Here is a 24,053-nt window from a genome sequence, read left to right as displayed (position 1 = left end):
ACTCTGCAGTGATCTGTGTTTAGCACTTCTACTAAGGAAGCCTTGGCTTGGGGTTGGCTCTCTTTGAAATGTGATCAACTCACATCCCCCCTTTCACCCATCCGCACTCCACAAACAGCTGATAAATCAGATGTTTTCCGTGTTATATGTATTTAATTCATTTATTCATTCAGTAAACTTTGAGTATCTACTAAATATTCAGTACTCTACCAGATGCTGTCTCTAAGATACAGTTCTGGACTAAGATGCAGTTTTGAAATTGAGCTCAGTCTAGTAGGAAAGACATAGATAAACAGAAATTACCAATAGAGTGCAACAGTGCTGTGATAGAAATGTTTGCAAGATGTTACACAAAGGAGGGGCATTTAACCAACTCTCTTGGAATGGAAGAGGGTTGGGGGGAGGGCAGAGAGGATTCCTGGAGGATTTGGTACCTCTGAGGAAGCTTGGAGAAGGATTCCTGGAGGATTTGGTACCTCTGTGAAAGCTTGGAGCATTAAAAATGTTAACCGGGCGAAGAAGGAGAGCCAGGCAGACAGAACAACCTTTGTAAGAGCTGGGGTGTGAGAAGGCCGGGGGTGTTTGGAGGACTGACCAGAACAGGTTCCATGATGAATGAGGAAGCTGCAGAGGTGGGCAGGGCTTTGCATGCTGTGCTAGAGAGATTGGATTTTGTCCTGAAAAGCCATTGAACTGTATATTTATATCTGTTGATTTTAGCCCATGCCCAGCTTTACAAATTCTGGTGATGTCATGCAGTTATTACTTTGTCGTGACATGAGAGGGTTTGATAAGAATACCTTTTCTGTTTCCAGACAAATTGTGGATTAAAATATTGGAAAAGGAATAATAAAACAAGGACGGAGGCCCCCAACGTGAAGGTAGCCGTTGAACAGCGCCGAACACGGGCGGTCAGCGAGCAGCGTGCAGGTCTGGCAGAGCCTGCTGCAGCCGCCCGACCTGGCTTTTCCCGTCTCCCCAGACCCCCGCTCTGCTTCATGCACATCCTCTTTGCTGTTCCTGGAATGCGCTAATAAGCTTTTCCCTGCTCTGGTCCTTCGCCTCTGTCATTGCACATCCTCAAACACTCGTTCTTTCTACGGCTGGCTCTTCTCAACCTTCAGATTTCTTCTCAAAGGTGTCCTCTTCAGAGACTGTATCTCAGCCTTCTTACCCCCAAACCTCACCTAGATATTCTCCACCACTCAGCCGGAATACTTCTTTCATAGTACTTATTGTAAGTATGATTGTATATTCGTTTATTGTATTATTTGTTCATCCATGTGCTCTCTCTCTAGACTGTAAGCTTTCTGAGAGGAGAGACCATGTCTCTTCTGTCTACCACAAGTGCTCAGGAAATATTTAGGTGCTATTTTTTTTTAATTTATTTTTTGGCCGCACTGCGTGGCATGTGGGATATTAGTTCCCCGATCAGGGATCGAACACGTGCCCCCTGCAGTGGGAGCGTGGAGTCTTAACCACTGGACCATCAGGTAATTCCCTATTTAGGTGCTATTAAATGTGGAGGTTTCTACATGAACACCCATTAAATATGATTGAACATGAGCCCTAAGATATGGACAATGACCTTTGTTGACCTCAGGCTAAGCAAGGAGGAGTCTAATTATTATCCAGAATCCAGAGCGATGGCCATATTATAGATAAGGCTGAATGATAGCAAGATTCTTTCCAAGTACATTCTTGGACAGGCTTGAAATAGGTCTGTGATTCAGAAGATGTCACAGTCTCTCTGGTTGTGCTATGGTGACCCTCCCTGTAGAGCTGAGTCTATAAAGAAAGGCAGAGAGTAGATATAAATGAGAATAATATGGACATGATGGAGTTACGCTCAGTAAGTAGCCCTTTAAATCATTGGGGAGCTGTGCTTATATGGGGATTTCGTAATGGAATCTTGGGGTGATGGGCTATGTGAAATCAGGGGAGGAGGGGAATTGTCATGAGGCTCCTGTAAGGCAAAGTTCAGAGGAAAGAGGTTTATTAACTTAGAGACAGGAAGCCTGGGAGGCTTCATTATAGTTTATAAGCATGCCAATCAGTAAATCAATAAGAATTTGTTGACTTACGGTTTGTACTTGGTGATAAGTTACTTCTCAACCCTGGCTGTAACAACAGACTCCCCAGGCCTCACTTCAGGTCAATTAAATCAGAACCTCTGGGAGTGGGGCCTGGGAATTAATATTCTTAAAAGCTCCCAAGATCATTTTAATTTGCAACTGGGATTGAGACTCACAGGCGTGGAGTCTCTTTGGAAGATAATCAGATATACAGTAGGACCCCTGTCCTTAACGTGCTTGATTGGATCTTGAAATTTAACAGGAAAAACTTAATAATACAAGGTATGCCACATAAGTAGTTTGTAACACATGTGGACGAGGTTGGAATAGCGACATATTTTTGTACTTGGGATAGTTAGGGACAATTAATTGAATGCCAAGTATGTACCCAGCCATGGGATAAGTTCTGAAGGAGATACAGATGAGAATAACACACAAGAGACTTCTGTTTCAAATAGAGGAAAACAAAAATAACCAGAAGGCTATTTGCTGCTGCTAAATTATGGTTGGGAATTTAAGATATTGAAGAGGAATTCCCTGGCGGTCCAGTGGTTAGGATTCGGCGCTTTCACTGCCGTGGACCTGGGTTCAATCCCTGATTGGGGAACTATGATCCTGCAAGGTGTGCGGTGTGCCCCCCCCCCCCCCAAAAAAAAGATATTGAAGAGATATCATTAGATATGTTTGGAAAAAGTTTCTAGTTGCAGGTGGAATTTGAATTTCGCCTTAGAGAACTGCAAATAATTAATTTAATTTTACAATTTAAAGGGCAAACAGTGAGGACATACTTCTTCCCAGGAACCACGTTAAACACTTTACGGGAACTCTCACATTCAATCTCACAGTATAGTTCTGAGCTATGTGTTATTATTATCTCTCTTGTGCAGGTGGCAAAACCAAGGCTTATCAAGGTTAAAGACATTTGTCAGAGGCCACACAAGGTACTAAGTGGTGGAGTTAGACTCAAAACCAGGGCTGTATGGCCCTTGGGCTGAGCTTATAACCACCGTCTATAGGACCAGTGTGAGCAGAGAAGGGAGGCCAGGGTAGGCAAAGTATATTTCTTGCACATCGAGTAAGCAGCAGGTGAGGTTGAGTAGACCTTTGATTGGAAAGGTGAGTTGGGGCCCAGTTCAATTTATCAGGGGTTTTGATTGCCATTACATGGAATTTAACTTTATATCTGGATACTGGAGAGTCCATGAAGGTTTTTGAGGCAGGGAGTGCCATGATAAAAAGCACTTTTTAGGAAGACCTTAAAGCCTGAAGATATGGAGACCAGTTAAAAAGGTCTCTCAGCAGATGAATGGATCAAAAAGATGCAGTACATATACACAATGGAATACTACTCAGCCATGAAAAGGAATGAAATAATGCCATTTGTAGCAACATGGTTGGACCTAAAGATTATCATACTAAATGAAGTAAGTCAGAAAGAGAAATTCAAATACCATATGATATCACTTATATGTAGAATCTAAAATATGATACAAATGAACTTATTTACAAAACAGAGACAGACTCACAGACATAGAGAACAGGCTGTGGTTGCCCAGGAGGAGGGAGCAGGGGAGGGTTGGGCAGGGGAGAGTTGGATTGGGAATTTGGGATTAGCAGATGCAAACTGTTATATATAGAATGGATAAACAACAAGGTCCTACTGTATAGCACAGGGAACTATATTCAATATCCTGCGATAAACCATAATGGAAAAGAGTATGAAAAAGAATATATATATATAGGTGTATATATATATGTAACTGAATCACTTTGCTATATAGCAGAAATTAATACAACATTGTAAATCAACTATACTTTAATAAAATAAATTAAAAAAGAAAAAAAAAAGATGTCTCAGTGCTCAAGGCATGAAGGCCTAAGGGCCTGAACAAGGTCAGTGACAGAGGGATGGGGAAGGATGGGAAAGGTGTAGGGCACTTTGGAAAAGAATGACCATTCTTCATATCCAAAGATAGCAGGGCATGTGGGATTAGACAATAAATACCTCGGGGGTTATTTTGGTTTGATTTGAGTTTGAATTTCCTTATATTTCACTAAGGTAGGGAGGTTTTGGAGTTGAGAATGTGTATCCTTCTTTTAAGAAAAAGGCAAATGGCAATTTTTCTGAAATTGTTTGACTTTTATCTAAATTAGCTCTAGGCTTGTAAGGGTTGTATGACCTTTGATTCAGTTCAGTTCTGGATATTATTTAAGTTAGGCCCTGTGACTAAGCTACTTTATATGGCTTATCGTAAAGCTTCTGAGATAAAGGAATTACGTAAATTCAATCTTTCATTCTGTTGTAGGACCGGTAATGTTTCTCAGGGAGTGAATAAGACTTAGTTCTCATTTCCCCTGTTTTCTTTTCTGTAGTATTAATTACAGCTCCTAGGTTGGGTACAGATCTTTCTTTAATAACCCAAGACTTTACCGAATGAGCTCTTCTCCATGTCTCGGATGGGAAACGTCTCCAGTTCCTTTCTTAGACTTCCATAATGCTCTGTTGATACGCGTATCTTCAAGTCCTGTGTTTGCATTGCATGGGCTGACAGCAGGGGGAAGCAGGGGACAGATGAGAGCCTGCTTGGAGCTCTCTGCAATTGCTGCCCTGTGCTAGCTTAAGAAAGACCCTGTGCCTGATTACAAGTATCCTGGGTGTGTGAAAATACTACCTGAGCTAGGTGTGAGAAATTCAAATGTATTATTACTAATGATTTTCCTAAGGGCTAAAGTGTTCGGGCCAAAAATAATTAGAGTGAGCAATAGAGCTGTCAACAAATCTCCGGAATAATGAGGTAGCAATTAATGAATGGACTCCCTGTTCTTTTTGGCTCTAGGGCATTAAGCCTTTCATTTTAAGTCATGATGACTAGTACAATATTGCTCACTTATACCTTTATTTAATAGTTATTTTTACCTTTATTTAATAGTTGTTTTACTTTTCATTTCTTTTACTTTTAACTTAATATCAAGTCTTTTGTTTTAATTAAAAAGTTAGATGATTCCATCCCCCACACTCACCCCATTATAAACATTACGAGCAAGAATGATTTTGGTGCTTTGTGACTTTCTCAGTTCCTTTCCTGTGATAGGCCCCATAATTAGGGTCCTGATAGGCGTTTTGATGGTGTTGAAGACGATGGTACGTTATCAGCGTGCTAGCATCGCCCAATAAGACAGACCCTTTGATGTTTCTGTGACTTCATGTTGTTGGGCCGGCCGGCCAGTTGTTCTCCTCGGAGCCCTTTTCCCCTTTGAGATCCAGAAGCATCAGGAAACGCCCTTCACCTTACTTTTTTAGCCAAGCCTCCAGGATGTCATGGGAAGTGCCCCACAGAACTATTCCAGGCAGCAAGCTTCCCTTTCTCCAGCTGTCCAGAGATTTCAGATGAGCAATGTTTGTTGCTCTGCTGAGCCCATTTCTCATAACTTGTAATATTAAGTGCATCTCCCATCACCTTCGGCCTCTCTCCCTTCTCCTCAAGAAAGACCAGATGCTTGCAAACCGTTTCCCAGATCACACAGCACTGAGTCCTGGAATCTTTTGGCTCCTTTTCGTAACTAAATTGTTCAAAGAGTTGTAAACTAAGGAGGACCATGTCCTTCATTGCACAAGATATGTTTGGACAAGGCATTTATCAAGACTTGTTTTAATAAACTCTTCTCCCCTCACCCCAACTTTTCTGTGTTCTCCTCCTCCTGCAGGAAAGAGGCCAACAGGCCATTTTAGGTCTTCTTTGAAGCCTTAGCTGACCCTAGATGGTTCTGAAGTAAAAGTGTGGCTGCAGACCCACTAATTTCCCTGAATCGTCCAAGGATGCTGTTTCTGGAGACTCTTTCCTCCGGGGTCCGACCTCCCCTGGGCTCTTCTCTCCCTTCTTAGGCTGAGTCCACACCCAGTTTCCAGTTTCAGAGATGTGGGGTTTTTGCACATCTCCTGTCTCTTGTTGCATCTTTGTCTGTGGGAAGGATTGGAGTAGCTGGGCTGGCTGACCTCCATGTGGATACTCCATTTGGTCTGCAGGTGGGTTCAGAGCCAGGGCTGGCACAGAAGGTAAGGCTGGAGGTGCTTTTTAAATCCTCACGTGTGACTCTGAGCTGGGCCCCGTGTCTCTCAGTGCTTGGGCGTCATGCCGTGTCTGGGTCCTACATTGTTTACCAGCCTTGACAGGAGGTGACGCTGGTGTGGGGACAGTAGGGTGTGGCTAGGGGCGGAGGTAGGAAAGCTGTTTAAGAAAGAGCAGCAAACATTAGTGTGTTCACAGTAGAAAGAAGAGCGCCGGGGATGGAGAAGTTTGTCAGGACAGGCCCTTCCTACATGACCGTTCTCAGAAATTCCTCAGGAGAAACGAGCTGGCTCAGTGTTTCTGAAGGATTCTCTTTGGCTAGAATGCCCAGAGATTTTTGAAACTAAGGATCCTATAGATCCTTGCTAGTTAAGAATAAGAAGAAATGTAGCGCCCATCAGCTGTACTTGGAGCTGGCGTGTTGGGGCTGATTATTTCCCCTTTGAACTCTGACCCGCCAGGTCCCCTAATCAGTAAGTGAGCGGGTTAACAAGTGTCACCACTTGTTTGTATTTAATTGCTACCTTAGAAAAGTGACAGCTCGAACCTGACGCTAAGAATTTCGCTATAGACCTGAAAATATAAATGACCAGCTGCGGTTCTTCCTCTCCTCTGTGAAAGGATGCTTGCCACTGAGATATTGGTGGGGTGTGGATCGGCTGCTGTGGGAGGCTATCTTTGGAGGCTTTTGCAGTGTCCTAGGAGTACACCCATCCAATGTCTTTATTGGTTCTTTGAGCGACATTCCCACACTCCTGCCCTCTCTGCTGAGCAGGGGGATAGTGACGTGGACGCAGCGGACCAGAGACGGACCCCGCTGTGCTCTGACGCACTCTCAGCTCCGCTTCCTGGACGCGGAAGATGCTTCCCTGGGGCAGTCTTCACCTCAGCTGTCAGATGCGCGATGAGAGAGGGAAGGCAGGATCTGGCCTCAAAAAAGGACCTAGGGGTGCTGGGTACAGGGCCTTCGGGGTTGGGCCCCTGGAAGAGAGCTCATGCCTGCAAGACAGACTGTGTGTTAAGCTCTTCCCATTGGGGCCTAGAAGTTGCTTTTGTCAAAAATCCTCTTTTCTGTGCTGAATCCGAACAGCAGAGATGAATACTTTCCGATTGTTGGAGGGATGTGGACCTACTGCAGAGTCGCACTGAGTCTGCGCTGGTAGTTAGTTATGCCTTGTGTGGGTTCTGTAGTGTTGACAGCAGGAAGGGAGATGTTCTGGGAAGGACTGTGCCTTCCCAGGGGTCCCCGCCGTATGATACTATCAGCCTACAGGTGTATTGCCCTTTTCAGTTTATAATAGTATGTATTTAAAGTGAAATATATCAATTATTACATTGACGTTTGTATAATTTTCCATTTTCTGATTAAATTTCAAAACCTTGTTCTAATGTTCATCTTATTAAATAGGCAGAAAAGATCCTAATTTTAAAAAATATATATCCTTATTTATTTACTTATTGTATTGAAGTATAGTGGATTTACAACATTGTGTTAATTTCTGCTGTACAGCAAAGTGATTCAGTTATACATATATACATATTCTTTCTTATATTCTTTTCCATTACGGTTTATCTCAGGATATTGAATTACATACGCTTATTTTAAAAATCTGTGCTTTTGTAAATTTACTTCAGTTTAAAGAATATCTGTGCTTTGAAGTAATCTTGGTAAAATTCTGCACTGCTATTTATTGACCTTATTTTTTTTTTCTGTTAATAGAATGACAGTTTTTGAACCGATAATCCTGAGCTCAGAATCTAGTGAGCAGAGGGAGTATTTATGTGTGTTTGTACAACTTTTCCACAGCATTTGTTAACTTGCTACCAGCTGGGGAAATAAATTTGACTAATTGGGAGAAGCAGTATTGATATATATCTCTAGGAATAGTTGCAAGTTCTATAAAAATGCCTCTCTACTTCTCACATGGTCAGTGGGGAAATGGCTCATGGAAAATGAGAAAATACCTGGGCATCTGGCTACAAATTCGAGTTCTTTGCCCATGTGTGTGGCTTGGCTCAGTTCTTTGGTCTTGGTAATAGGCCCATTATTTCTGTGTTTGTTAGATGGATTTCAGAATGTCATACTCATACTTTGTTTCAACCCAAGCTGTTCCCCAGGAAACACAACTGTTTGTCCTCTTTTTCCTGCTGGACTAAAGCCATGGTGCCATCTTTCTTCCAGGCAAAGCAGAGCCTCTCCAAATAGGACCTCCTACATCTTTCAGCAATCTGTGAGCTTCACTGGTTTTTCTGTATGTGGGAGTGTACACAACTTTTTTTGGTGTCTATATTTCTGTAGATTTAAATTTTCTACGTTGAAACATGTTGCTTTCTATTGGGAAAAAATTACTGTGATTTAAGAAGAAACAAAAACACTATATCCTTTGCCTGTCTTTTCTGGGGAGGGAGAATAGGGTGCTGAGTCATGAAAATTATGAGGTCTTACTATTTTTATGCCATGTGAGCCAACACGAGTACCTAAGTCACAAGCACACCCTGGAAGAGGCAGAGGATTTGAATGGTGCACGAATGTACATCAACTGTCTGGAACACTAGAATGTCAGAAAGGAAAGTCCCTGGGAAGGTGTATTTTAGGATTTTGAAAGGTAGCATGATATAATTATGAGCATGGCCATGAATCAAACAGACTTCTCTTCAGATTCCAGATATGTGCCCTCGTCATTGGATAATTTTTGTGAGGAGTAAAAGAAATACGGTGTGTGCAAAGTCTAGCCCATGGTGGTGCGCAATAAGCTTTCCTTCGTTTGTCCCTTCCTTCTGTCCATCGCCTTGAGATTATGGGTGGAATTTAAGGGACATGAGATTGACTTAGCAGCTTGTTGAGCCTCTCTTCTTTTGGAGAGATTGACCCTTTCTCAGGCCCTTACCGTAGGGTGAGTTATTATTTTTTTATGAACAAATCAATGCCAGTGTTGTGGGCCATTGAGCTGTAATATAGTCAGAGGTCCACCCTCACTTCCTCCTTCCCTGCTAAACATCTACTCGTCCAGTTTAGGAAAAATTTCCAAGCAGATGTCTTTCAGACTGGATGGTAAGATATCAGATTATTAGCTGTTAATCTCTAACATGCTCAAGCTTCCTAAAAAAATCGACCACATGATTACAGCCATCATGGAAAAACAAGTATGGAAGTTCTTAAAAAAATTAAAAATAGAATTATCATATGATCTGACAGTCCCTCTCCTGGGTATATATCCAAAGGAAATAAAATCACTATCTGGAAGAGAAAAATGCACCCTTATGTTCAATGCAACATTATTCATGACAGCCAAGACACGGAAACAACCTAAGTGTTTGTTGACAGATAAATAGAAAAAGAAATGTGAAATAAATAAATAACTATTCTGTATGCAGTGGAATATTATTCAGCCTTGAAAAAGAAGGAAATCCTATAAACAAGACAAAAAGACAACCCTCAGAATGGGAGAAACTATTTGCAAATGAATCAATGGACAAAGGATTAATCTCCAAAGTATAAAAACAGCTCATGCAGCTCTATATCAAAAAAACAAACAACCCAATAAAAAAATGGTCAAAAGACCTAAATAGACATTTCTCCAAAGAAGACATACAGATGGCCAAGAGGCACATGAAAAGATGCTCAACATCACTAATTATCAGAGAAATGCAAATCAAAACTACAATGAGGTATCACCTCACACTGGTCAGAATGGCCATCATCAAAAAATCTACAGACAATAAATGCTGGAGAGGGTGTGGAGAAAAGGGAACCCTCTTGCACTGTTGGTGGGAATGTAAATTGATACAGCCACTATGGAGAACAGTATGGAGGTTCCTTAAAAAACTAATAGAACTGCCATATGACCCAGCAGTCCCACTACTGGGCATATACCCTGAGAAAACCATAATTCAAAAAGAGTCATGTACCACAATGTTCATTGCAGCACTATTTACAATAGCCAGGACATGGAAGCAACCTAAGTGTCCATCGACAGATGAATGGATAAAGAAGATGTGGCACATATATACAATGGGATATTACTCAGCCATGTAAAGGAATGAAATGGGGTCACTTGTAGAGACGTGGATGGACCTAGAGACTGTCATACAGAGTGAAGTAAGTCAGAAAGAGAAAAATATCATATTAACGCCTATATGTGGAATCTAGAAAAATGGTACAGTTGAACCTGTTTGCAAGGCAGAGATAGAGACACAGATGTAGAGAACAAATGTATGGACACCAAGGGGGGAAAGGGGGAGTGGAATGAATTGGGAGATTGGGATTGACATATATACACTAATATGTATGAAATAGACAACTAATGAGAACCTGCTGTGTAGCACAGGGAACTCCACTATGCTGTACAGGAGAAACTAACACAAAACATTGTAAAACAACTATACCCCAATAAAAAAGAAAAGAAAAGAAAAGAAAAAAAGAAAAGAAAAGGAAGGAAATCCTGCCATTGTGACAGCATGGATGAACCTGGAGGACATCATGCCAAGTGAAATGAGTTAGGCCGAGACAAAGACTGCATGACCTCCTGTTATAGGTGCAGTCTAAAATCGTAGGACTCATGGAAACAGAAGAGTGGTTGTGGGGAGCTGATAGTGGGGGTGAATGGGGAGATGTTGGTCCAAGGGTACAAACTTTCAGTTATAAGTTGAATATATATATAGGTTCTGGAGACCTAATGTGCAGCATGCTGACTCCAGTCAACAAGACTGTATTGTATACTTGATATTTGTTGCGAGAGTAGATTTTAAGGGTTCTTCTCACACACACAAAAGGTAACGATGTGAGGTGATGGATGTGTTAATTAGCTGGATTGCAGTCATCATTGCATAATGTATGTATACATATGCATCAAATCGCACGTTGTATACCTTCATTATATACAGTTTTTATTTATCAATCAGGCCTCAGTAAAGCTGGAAAGAAAAGGAGAGAAATTGCAAAAGCCCAGAAACTTCCAAGGTTAATATTTACCATGTCTTCTCAGATTATTTAAATCATAGTGCTTTTCACACTGGGTTGCAGACTGAAAGAGCTAACCATCAAAATAAATAGACCACAAGAATGAGGAAAAATAAGTATCTGAGGCCAAACAGTACTCAGCATTTTGGTGGCTCTTGCCTAGAAAGGCAGTACAGTGACGTGAACAGCACATTTGTCCTTTCCTCTGGAGGTTTGAGCTCTGCTCCTAGTTCAGACATCGACCTTCTGTGTGACTTTAACACCTTATCCCAGCAAAGGCTGAGTTAGAAAAAAATAATCTCTCTGTTTTGTTATTCAACGTGTCATTCGCTGTAAATCACCTAGCCTCAAAGTCTTAATTGTGCACAGTGAGACTTATGCAGAGTTAGTCTTTTGCCTTTGTAATTACGATCTGGATCACCTAAGAGGATATCAGATGAGTAATTAGTTCATCACTCTACTCCCCTGTGAACTGACAAGATTTAGTAGTGCTGAGGAGGTTTACATGCAGGCAGGCATTAATACTCTTTCTCTTAGCTCACTCGTTAAATTCAGCTAATATTTGTTTAGTTGATACCATTTGCAAAGTATGGGAAGTACACTGTGGGAAACTGAAGTATAAGACAAAGACTTAACAATCGAGTTGAGAAATGTAAGAGAGACTCACTGTGTCTGAGTGTGATATTGCTGATAAAGTCATTGCATCTTGGTACCAGAAGGGACCTTAAAGCCCAGCCAACTCCCGCCATCTACTGATGAGGAGAATTCAGAGAAAGAGAGACCTCCTTGTGGACTGAAGCTAAAGCCAGCTGAATGGCGTTGTTGAGGGCGGAGCTGGATCTTAAACAGACAGGATGCGGCTCAGTGCAGGGGCATCTTGCTGTAGGGAGCAACTGTCTTTGGCCCTGGTTGGCCAGTTGGGTACCATGGTCCACATGCTTCACGTTCACTGTGTTGCAGAATCTTATTACTGTTATTCCTACTCCTACTCCTTATTACTGTTTTCCCTGATTACCTACAAGAGCAAGACTCAAACAAATAAATATTGATGTCTGTTGTATAATTTTCCCACTACTGTTTGGGGGTACACTGGTTGCCATTCAATCTTAACACCTTGAGTAAAAGAGAAAGGAGAGGAATTCTTTCATTCTCTCCAACGAGAGCCTTCCCCCAAATACAGTGCTCCATCCTCCTACCTTCAATAAGTAGATTCCGCCAGAGTTTGAGTCCATTTTGCAACCTACTTCTGTGTCCCTGGGCTGAGTTATCTGCATAAGTTTTAAGGGCACACTTTTATCAGAAAATAATGGGGGGACTTCCCTGGTGGCGCAGTGGTTAAGAATCCACCTGCCAATGCAGGGGACACAGGTTCGATCCCTGGTCCAGGAAGATCCCACGTGCCACGGAGCAACTAAGCCCATGCGCCACAACTACTGAGCCTGCACTCTAGAGCCCATGAGCCACAACTACTGAAGCTCGTGTGCCACAACTACTGAGCCTGCGTGCCTAGAGCCCGTGCTCTGCAACAAGAGAAGCCACTGCAATGAGAAGCCTGCGCACCACAACGAAGAGTAGCCCCCGACTCGCCGCAACTAGAGAAAGCCCACGTGCAGCAACGAAGACCCAATGCAGCCAAAACTAAATAAATAAATAATTTTTTAAAAAAAGTAAATAGTGGGGTACCAGGAAGAAGAGATTTAACCATCGAAATCACATGACTGTCTGCATGACATGGAGGCATCCTGATGGAAACTGCCTGCATTATGCTGGTCATCACAGCAGAGGGAGATATTCTGGTCATTGACAGTACTTGGGGGCCTTACCAGGCACTGGTTTGTTTGAGAGGCCTCCAGTTTACTGTTCTGCCTTCACATTCCAGCAGAGAATTTTCCCACTTGTCCACACTCAGCAGAGCCAATTTTGACATCAGAAGTTCTGTAGATATTCTTCAGTAAGGCCCAAATGCCTTTTCATCCTGTGTTTTTTGTTTTGCTTAAAAAAATTTCTTTTCGGGAGTTCCCTGGTGGCACAGTGGTTCAGAATCCGCCTGCCAATGCAGGAGACACGGGTTCGAGCCCTGGTCTGGGAGGATCCCACATGCTGCGGAGCAGCTAAGCCCATGCACCACAACTACTGAGCCTACGCTCTAGAGCCCACGAACCACAACTACTGAGCCCATGTGCCACAACTACTGAAGCCCGCACACCTAGAGCCCGTGCTCCGCAACAAGAGAAGCCACCACAATGAGAAGCCTACGCACCACAACGAAGAGTAGCCCCCGCTCACCGCAACTAGAGAAAGCCCGCACGCAGCAACGAAGACCCAATGCAACCAAGATAGATAGATAGATAGATAAATAAATAAATTTATAAAAAACAAATAAATTTCTTTTCACAGTTAGTATTTGGCAAATTTGTAGACTTTTACCTGTTTCTTTTTATTCTCTGATTAGAATCTCAGCTAACGTCATCCTGCAGTTTAAATGACACTCTTTCTGGTGGATCCTCACCACCTATACTTGGATAAATCCTCTTGCTGAATTACTTCTCCCTTAACTGTCTGCTGTCCGTCCGCTGGGCTGGGCAAGGACCTGGTCTGTCTTGTGTACTGTTTTATCCCCAGTTCCTGGCATAGTATCTACACTAGGTGTTCCATAATTTGTTAAACTTAATTGAATTTTACTCTCTTTTATCCCACTTTGTTTCTAATTCTTTGCAACCAAAGGCAAGCTATAGAGAATATATTTAAGCCAGGATTAGGATGCATAGGGAGATAAGGGAAATTAAATTGAATTTAGAAAATTACATTTTTTTTTTTCTAAAGGGGAAAGGTGAGGGTGAGGCATAAATTACGAGTTTTGGGTTTAACATATTTTTTTTTTCAAATTTATAGAGAGAATGTTTTGCTTATCTCTTAAATTTTATTTATTTATTTATTTTGGCTGTGTTGGGTCTTCGTTTCTCTGCGAGGGCTTTCTCTAGTTACGGCAAGTGGGGGCCACTCTTCATCACGGTGCGCTGGCCTCTCACTATCGCGGCCTCTCCTGTTGCGGAGCAGAGGCTCCAGACGCGCAGGCTCAGTAGTTGTGGCGCACAGGCTTAGTTGCTCCGCGGCATGTGGGATCTTCCGGGACCAGGGCTCGAACCCGTGTCCCCTGCATTGGCAGGCGGATTCTTAACCACTGCGCCACCAGGGAAGCCCAGAAAATTACATTTTGGCATGAGATGTTCTGAGTTTGGTGGATGCTTCTCCTGGGTAATCAAGAGCTTGCCTGGGACCCACAGGGCCACTTGCAGAAAGTTATCTCCTGTGGCTTTTCCTCGAAACCGCCCAGGGCCCTGGCACAACGCACATTTTCCCAGCCTGCCTTGTGGAGATTCCTATACCATGAAGATAGGTCTGGAAGTATCAGAGAAGGGGGGAAATTTTCAAAACTTACGTCAAGAGATTTCCTAGTGAGTAACCTTGTTGAAAGTGTATCCTTCTTGAAATTCTCTGGCCATTTTCATTGACCCTGTGCTCTTACTTCTGCTACTTGCTTCTTAGGCTACAATGTCTGCCTGGTTTATTGGTCTTATTTCCTTTTCCAGCTCCATTGATGAAGATGTACCCCAAGACCCAGTCTTTCATCCTCTGTTGATCTTAAGTCTTTCTTCTTGGAAGACAAATTCTACTTTCAACCCTTCAACTCTTGTTCTGTGTAAAATCCACAGACCCATCTCAGAGTCCTTCGGGGAACCCTAGTTTGTGACTGTCCAGGCCTGCCAGGAATCATCACTTCAGTGTCTGATTTTACTGCAAACTAAATAAGCCTCTGTGAGCCTTATCTTTTCTGCCCAAACATTGTCACTGGGCAGAGGCAGAGGTGCTCCCATCCCAGCAGTTACCGCTGGAGTCATTTTTTCTTTTTTTTTAAACATCTTTTTTGGAGTATAATTGCTTTACAATGGTATGTTAGTTTCTGCTTTATAACAAAGTGAATCAGCTATACATATACATATATCCCCATATCTCCTCCCTCTTGCATCTCCCTCCCTCCCACCCTCCCTATCCCACCCCTCTAGGTGGTCACAAAGCACCGAGCTGATCTCCCTGTGCTATGCAGCTGCTTCCCACTAGCTATCGGTTTTACATTTGGTAGTGTATACATGTCCATGCCACTCTCTCACTTCGTCCCAGCTTACACTGCTGGAGTCTTGAGTCCTCCCGCACCTTCTATGTGTCTGCCCTCCTCTCCCACCGCAATCTGGTGTTTCTCCAGGTCCTGTGGGTTCTTCCTTTCCCCTAAGAACCCCGGCTCCTCTTTTCATAACCAGGCACTGTACGCTCTGTAGTGCAGCAATCCATCCTGAATTCCTGTAGGTCTTCTGCCACTCAGCATTTGCCACACAAAAACTTCTTTGTTTTCTTATTTACCTTTTATTGTAATGTCTCATGCCTCCAGTGCGATAACTAGCTTCTGAGGACAGAGGTGAGGAATCGCTTCTCTTCCCGTCTCTAGCAGTTAGCACAGAGCTGAGTAGCTACTTGGTAGAGTTCACAGATGATGGTGACAGTGAACTAGAAGACTTCTCCTGGTCAGCTTTGTGTAGCCTCTGTCCCTGTGACAATAGGACCTTAACTAGAAATTATGAAGGATAAGGGATGAGACACAGGGATGGTTTAGGTTAGCACAGGAAGCAGGAGTATGATTTCTTAGTGAATAGAGACATCTCTAAAATTTGGAAAGTTAGTGCTTTTTGACTGCTGGAAAAAATTACTGCCTTTTTAGGTATGGTTCTTCATTGTTTAAAAATTTTTTACACTCATTATCCAATGTGATCCTTCAACAAGCTTGGGAGAAGCATTATTAGTGTCATTTTTTAGAAGAGAAAGCAGAAGGTTGGAAGTATGGTTTAACCAAGGCCGTGGAGCCCAAAGTTGTCAGAGGTGTCAGAACCACATCTCCAGCCGCAGTCTTCTGATTCCAGGTAAAATCAGTTCAAGTCAGGCATGGAGTTTTCACTAGGAAGATGCACTTTTTAATTCTGTCCTAAAGAAGTTTGCAGTCTAGTGAGAAATAAGTGGGTAAACACATTAACTCTTGCTCCAAGGTCTGAATTAATTAAGGGTGAGTAAGGACACAAACAAAAAGCTGGGGGTGCATGAAGGTGGGAGTGATTAATTCGGTCTCTGTACTAAACAACAGCTGCTCTGGAAGCTTTCTGTCCGTGAGTGGTTGTGAGGTATGGCTGAAAGCAGGTGTGGGTGTATGGAGACAACAGAATGGCCAGGAGGAGAAAGGCAATGCCATTTCCAGTGTGTTCTTTGGCGGAGGGAGGTGTGGAGTGGTGACGGCTAGAGAGTGCATGATAACCACGTTTGGGCGGTAGGGCATTTGAGGCAGCGTGGGAAGGACCATAAACCTATCTGCCAGGCTAGCCTGATTGATTTCACGCAGCTCCCAGGGCAGCCCAGTGTTTCTGTGGGTGTCTATAATTTTGATGACATTGCAGGTTGAATGTGGTAAGACTGAGCTTGTCTCTTTGCAAAATCAAGACTCTGAAAGGATGGCGTGTTGCAGTCAAGCCTACTAGCATTGCTCTGGTCTCCTCTTTATTTCCCAAATCTTCATTTTTCCAAATCCCCAGAAATGTTTTCATCCCTTTATTCATCAACCTTTGTGAACCTTCTTCAGTGTTTGATTTAACTAGATGCTTATTCCAGAGTCTACATTATGGCGGTCGCGTGTCGATTTTGGAATAAATTTATTTCACATGTTTCTAATTCATTTACACTTAACTCATCAGCATGCCCACCCGCTTTTTTTTTTTTTAATTAATTTATTTATTTGTTTATTTTGGCTGTGTTGGGTCTTCATTTCTATGCAAGGGCTTTCTCTAGTTGCGGCAAGCGGGGGCCACTCTTCATCGCGGTGCGTGGGCCTCTCACTATCGCGGCCTCTCTTGTTGCGGAGCACGGGCTCCAGACGCGCAGGCTCAGCAATTGTGGCCCACGGGCCTAGTTGCTCCGCGGCATGTGGGATCTTCCCAGACCAGGGCTCGAACCCGTGTCCCCTGCGTTGGCAGGCAGATTCTCAACCACTGCGCCACCAGGGAAGCCCCCACCCGCTCATTTTTAATGAGGTGATTAATGGCTAAGATGTTTTGTCAGCCTTTGAGTTGGCCTCTTAAGACATTTTCTCTTTTCTTGAGTCATACAAAGCCATAACCTGTAAAGGGGGCACGTATTCCATTCACTCTTGCTGGGCTAGAAACTTAGTGTATCACAGAGTTAAAAGGCCACTCAGCCTCGTTATATTTCCTGCCCTCCTTGACATTCTTACAGGTTATGCATAGAGACAGACAAGCACTGACCTTTCACGTCTGTGGCTACTTACCCCGACTCAGCCTTCCCTTAGTCCACCCTCAGCGTATCCCCCAGGCAAGTCAGTGTTCACCGCCCCATCTCTGTTTTCTCTGCAGCGTATACAAATTGACTTTGGGTACAGTCCTGTGTCCCACTAACTTCATCCTTCTTTGCCTACGGCTAATCTTGGGAAGGGCTGCGTATTGTTTATACAGGTCTGCAGAACCACAGTAGTTATTTCTGGAGTCTTGATGATTTTAGGGGGATGTCTGGCCTGGTTAGCCCTCCCACTGATATCCTTTAGCTCTCTTGCTGCTGTCAGGGCATTTGAAGACCCTCATTTGGCAAAGAGAAGCTAGCAGATTCTAGTGCTGCTTCATCTTGCTTTGCATACGAATGCACAGAGGATAAGAAGATGCACAGGCATAGTTCACAGGTAGGTCTGCTTTCTTGATGAGAAAATCCGTCTGTTCTCTTTTGGCTCCTTCATGGAGCATCAAACCACTAAAGTGAAAAGAGGAAAGGAAAGGGAACTAACAGTAATGAAATGCCCACCAGGCACTTCACATACCTTAATGCATTTCATCTTCCCAGTAAGATACAAGGGGGAACTATTATTAGCCCTACTTTACAGAAGAGGAAATTGAAACTAAGAAAGTTTTGATAACCTGCTCAAGTTCACTCCACAAGTCAGTGAGGTCCTGTTCTTTCCACTGCCCCAAATTACCAGCCAATCTGCAGGGATGTGAGCCGACGGGAATAATTCGGTGTGGGTGGTTTTATGATTTTTCCCAGGAAACTCAGCCAGAGCTACCCAGTTGTTCCACTGAGTCTTTCTTTCAGGTTAACCATCCGGAATGCCATCTCCACCTGTGGCTTTGTGTGTGTTGCTTGTCCCTTGGAAGCTTTCTGCGGGTATACAGGTCACACATTCCCGGGACATAAATCAGTCAAGCAGGCAGCTTAGAGATCCTTATCCACTCAGACATTTGGACCTCGCTTGTGTCAACCGGAATATTGGGCGTGGAGAGCCATTTTGGGGACTGGTATGTTGGAGCAATGGAAGAGGAGCCCCCAGGAGGTGTGTGGAAGCCAACACTGTGCTTTGGGGACTCTGCTCTGGGGTTCACGTCCAGCTGTAACTGGGGGGACTGGCCTCCGCGGGGAAGGAGGGCTTATGTTGGGGAGACGTGCCTGGAATCTGCCACCCTGCACTGTGCCTGTGCTTGGCCCAAGTGCATTCGTATGCGTGATCTGCACTCAGTTTGCAGAATCCACAAGACGGAAAATTCTGTTTAGCCTCCCAAATGGTCCGCATCTCCCCAGGCTCCCGGGGATGTCCCTGGGCATCAGCCTACCACGAATGTGCTCAGGTTTTCTAATCCAAAAACAGATTCTCAAAACGGCCAAACATTTGGCAGGCAGCTATTTCTAGGTATACGATACACGCCGTTATGTGATATCCATCCCACAGCCAAACATTGGTTAGGGGGATGGGTTGAAGGAAAGCAACTATTAGAAAATGCATTCACTGTGGTCATGTTTACACTCCTTTTGTCAACTAAAAATGTTTAAACAAAGTCTTTGGTTTATGACAGTCATGACTCCCTCTCAGTAGCAGATAATGTGCTTGAATTTCACAAGTGTATGTAAATGATCCAGGGTGGCGGGACAGCTGTCTTTAGTCAACATTTTCACATAGTGATAATACTCAGGAAAAGAGAAAGACATACTTAATACATAGTGTTATACATTATTTGCCTTCTCAGTAACCCAAATCCCCCACCCCACAATGTATGAGCTAATTTATAATTTCCCCCCTATTTTTAAAACCTAAATTTGATTTTTAGCCAAAACATAAATAGATGGCTGGATTATCTCACAGTGCTTTTGTGAGAATATCAGATGGGGGTGTGTAAGTGCTTTGTGAAATGAAAGCTCTGGGCCGATCCTATTTTGTTGGAAATCGGGTCATATTTTAAAACAAGGAAAGACATAGAGCAGCTGGCGAGACTATGTTTGGTCTCACTTTTCTGCTCTCATTGGTTTGCCTCTCAGGAGACGCAGTGCTTTGCTGCACACACATTACCCACCTTGTGTCCTGGTCCAGCCACACTTGTTCCTTCCTTAGGGACATGCGTCAAATACTAAAACCTCAACACAGTGCTTCACTGCAATTGTAGTTATTTACTACAGTGATGGTCCTTCTGAATCCTCCAAATATTTATCAGCATCACAGTGGCCTTGTGGGTGCGTCTCCAACATCAGAAGGTGCTCTCTGCCACTGGCGAGAGGTGCAATTTTGTCACTGAATCTGCATCAGAACATTGGGTCAAGATTCCTGAAACTACAGACTTTGGTGATTAGAATGTTGCCTTAAATCACTACCAATTCTTCTGAAGTTTTTTGTTTTGTTTTTGTTTTTAAATGAAGGTTTTCATTGGGCTTAAGCTTTATGGAACCAAATGGCATAAATCTCCAAAAGCCATTTTTAAATACCAGCAATTTCTTTCAACCTACCAGAGAATAGGATCATCAAAAGAATCATCTTTCCTTACAGTAATCTATAAGGTCAACGGAAGTCTAATAAATTTTCAGTGGGATTTGCCTTTTAAGAGCCTAACAAGTTGATTCTAAAATTCAACTGGAAAAAATAGTTAATGACAATAGCCAAGAAAATTTTGTAGAAAAAATAAAAAGGGGAAATATGTTCTGCCAGATAATAAAACTCCCTAAACCCTACAATAATAAAAGTGGAATGGTCCTATCCTAGGACATACATTAGTTCAGTAGAATAGAGTCCAGAAACAGACACATGCATTCATGACATAACCCAGCTATTTCTAGGGCCCCATATGGCCCAGTAGCTATAGAATTATACTTAAAGACAACAGAAGTCTGATTACAGAAGCCTTGAACAGGAAGATCTTTAGTTTTACTTAAAGGAATATATTCAAGGATTTTACCCAGTACACCCCTAAAATGTTTTTCAGAAATCCTCTCAAAGTAGCCTTCTCTCTCCCCAGAGTTGCAGACTCATGGCGGCCTCAAAAAAATCTGCCCCCCTCTCTGATCCACCTGATTTCCTAACTCTTCCCTCCCCGACCCCTCCTCATCCCGCATACCCACTGCCCTCACATAGAGGCACCACACCTATTTATAACCATCCCGACAGAGGGCAGCCCTTGGGAAGGGTGGTTCTTGTCCCAGTTTGGCTGCTTTTCTAGAAAGCAGGAGATTCTCAGACTTCTGGTGACTAAAATTCCCCAGTAGACTCTCAGAATTATGATAAACAAAAATTCCCAACTTCATTTCTTTGGGAACTTAATGTATCCTAAGGCTGGCATTTTAAGTCATGAGCTAGTCAATAAAGGGTTTGGGGGTTGTTGGCTATCCATTTAGAAAAAATAAAGTGACATGTTTATATTTTACAAAATAAACACTTTGTAACTATGTGTTTCAGTAGATTAGAATACATTATTACTAGATTTGGAACATATGTATGTCTGTATATACACAGGAACAATTATGGAAGTTTACCTCTAAGATTTGGGGTTGAAAGCTGGGAGGGGAGACTTCTATTTTATATATTTCTGCATTGTTTTAAAATTCTTTTATAAGAAATTGTGCTACTTTGGTAATAAAAACAAAATAGCAGTATAAGAAGCTTTTAGATACTTTAAAAAATATATTATAACTTTATTCTTTTTAAAATTAATTAATTATTTTTGGCTGCATTGGGTCTTCGTTGCTGTTCGTGGGCTTTCTCTAGCTGTGGTGAGCAGGGGCTACTCTTTGTTGCGGTGCACAGGTTTCTCATTGCGGTGGCTTCTCGTTGTGGAGCACGGGCTCTAGGCATGTGGGCTTCAGTAGTTGTGCGTGCAGGCTCAGTAGTTGTGGTTCGCACGCTCTAGAGCGCAGGCTCAGTAGTTGTGGTGCATGGGCTTAGCTGCACCGCGGCATGTGGGATCTTCCCAGACCAGGGCTTGAACCCGTGTCCCCTGCATTGGCAGGTGGATTACCAACCACTGCGCCACCAGGGAAGCCCTCTTTTTCTTTTTTCATTTTTATTGGAGTATAGTTGCTTTACAATGTTGTGTTAGTTTCTGCTGTACTGAGGCCCAGAGGGATAAAATGATTTCCATAGGTAATGGATGGATGGTGACATTTTAAACCCAATACTATGGAACAATGAAAAGGAAGAGCTTTTTCACTTGAACTTTAAAGTATCAGCAAACAAAGGATGTTGTAGCCATCAAGCCATCAGCCACTATCTATCTCCACCCCGATGGTGAGCCTTGAGGGAACTCAGGGTGGAGACAAACGGGCTGCCCTCTGCCAAGCCCTTGGCCACTGCAGCCGTCCCCAACGGTGCCCCCTGAGGGGACTCAGGATGGGAAGGAACAGGATACTGGCCCCAGATAGCTGAGGTGCACATCAAAGGAATGATTTTGGTGAGCACAGACTCTTCCCATACGTAGAAAAGCGCTAAATTCATTGACTTGAGATGTCTGGTTTTCTTTTTTTTTTTTTAATTAATTAATTTATTTATTTATTTTTGGCTGTGTTGGTCTTCGTTTCTGTGCGAGGGCTTTCTCTAGTTGTGGCAAGCGGGGGCCACTCTTCATCGCGGTGCGCTGGCCTCTCACTGTTGCGGCCTCTCTTGTTGCGGAGCACAGGCTCCAGACGCGCAGGCTCAGTAGTTGTGGCTCATGGGCCCAGTTGCTCCGCGGCATGTGGGATCTTCCCAGACCCGGGCTTGAACCCGTGTCCCCTGCATTGGCAGGCAGATTCTCAACCACTGTGCCACCAGGGAAGCCCTCTTTTTCTTTTTTCATTTTTATTGCAGTATAGTTGCTTTACAATGTTGTGTTAGTTTCTGCTGTACAGCAAAGTGAATCAGTTATACATATACATATATCCCCTCTTTTTTGGATTTCCTTCCCATTTAGGTCACCACTGAGCACTGAGTAGAGTTCCCTGTGCTGTACAGTAGGTTCTCATTAGTTATCTATTTTATACAAAGTGGTGTATATATGTCAATCCCAATCTCCCAATTCATCCCACCGCCCCCCTCCCCCCCTCCGTATCCATACGTTTGTTCTCTACCTCTGTGTCTCTATTTCTGCTTTGCAAATAAGTTCATCTGTACCATTTTTCTAGATTCCACATATAAGTGATATTATACAATATTTGTTTTTCTCTTTCTGACTTACTTCATGCTGTATGACAGTCTCTAGGTCTAGCCATGGTTCTCTTTAATTAATAGTAATCTTTTGATGTTCTGACCACCTTGTCTTTGTTGCAAAAACTCCTGTATATCCTAGCTCCCCCCTCACCTCTTCAGAGCAGTCCCCCAGAGCTATCTGAGAGGCTGCCTCCCGGGCTTGAAGTCCTCAGAAAGTCCAAAAATATAAAACATAATTCTCAACTTTTAGGTTGTGCAATTTTTTTCAGTCGAAAAAAGACAGAACAGATTCTTGGACAGAAAAGTCCTCTTGCCTTGAAATTCCTAAAGCAGAAGAGACACAGAACTAGGGTGGAGGCCACCACACCCCCTACCCCTGCACACCCGTGACAGACATTGCTACTCAACCTCAGCTCGATTTCCTCAGCCAGGCTCTGACCCAGCCTGAGAATCCTCCTTAACACAGTGCCAGAGGCAGCCAGTGTAATGGATCTGAATTTTCACATGAATTAAAATCTTTTTGGCCCCCTCTTCTAAATGATGCATCCGTGTGATTCATGATGTGGTAACAGCCCTGGACTTCAAGCCAGAACCTGGTTTGACTCCTGAGTCTGCTTGTTCCTAGCTCTGTGACACCATCAAGACCCTTAGGCTTTCTGGGGCTGTTTTCTTGTCTCTGAAATGAGGGAGTTGAATTAAATAACCCTTAAGCATCCTTCCGGCTCTGAAAAATGTTACGATTCAAGGTATGTAGACTTCTCAGGAAGAATTTATAGTTACAACCATGTATTTTTTTTTTTAATTTTTATTTATTTATTTATTTATTTATTTATTTATGGCTGTGTTGGGTCTTCGTTTCTGTGCGAGGGCTTTCTCTAGTTGCGGCAAGCGGGGGCCACTCTTCATCGCGGTGCGCGGGCCTCTCACTATCGCGGCCTCTCTTGTTGCGGAGCACAGGCTCCAGACGCGCAGGCTCAGTAGTTGTGGCTCACGGGCCTAGTTGCTCCGCAGCATGTGGGATCCTCCCAGACCAGGGCTCGAACCGGTGTTCCCTGCATTGGCAGGCAGACTCCCAACCACTGCGCCACCAGGGAAGCCCACAGCCATGTATTTTTGTAAAGACCGGAGGTGGTTCTCAAGTACACTGTATATTACAGATCTGTTTCGGCTTCCTTAAGTATGTGTTTCTAGCTTTATCTGAGTACTTCTTTCCATCTGCTCAGTGCCATTGACCCATATCTCTGAAACCAGAATTTAGGGGTTCAAACGGGAGAGCTGGAGAAAGATTCACTTCAAACCAGACCAGGCTGAGCAAATCTGCGTGTGCCCTGCCCACCCAGCCTTCCCCCATTTATACCTCCTTGTGAACAGGAGGCCCTGCTGGACAGATGGGTCTCGGCCCGGGGTCCTCTGAG

General features: G+C 43.4%; 1 protein-coding gene across 1 annotated transcript in view; it reads left to right on the top strand.

The window, feature by feature from the left end:
- Positions 1 to 24,053, top strand: part of BARX2 (BARX homeobox 2) — a 71,967-nt gene that overhangs the window by 32,655 nt on the left and 15,259 nt on the right. The window lies entirely within an intron of this gene.

This window comes from Balaenoptera physalus (assembly GCF_965194825.1).
Source record: "Balaenoptera physalus genome assembly, chromosome: 10".
Taxonomy (NCBI): Eukaryota; Metazoa; Chordata; class Mammalia; order Artiodactyla; family Balaenopteridae; genus Balaenoptera; species Balaenoptera physalus.
This window is presented reverse-complemented; position numbering and strand designations above follow the sequence as displayed.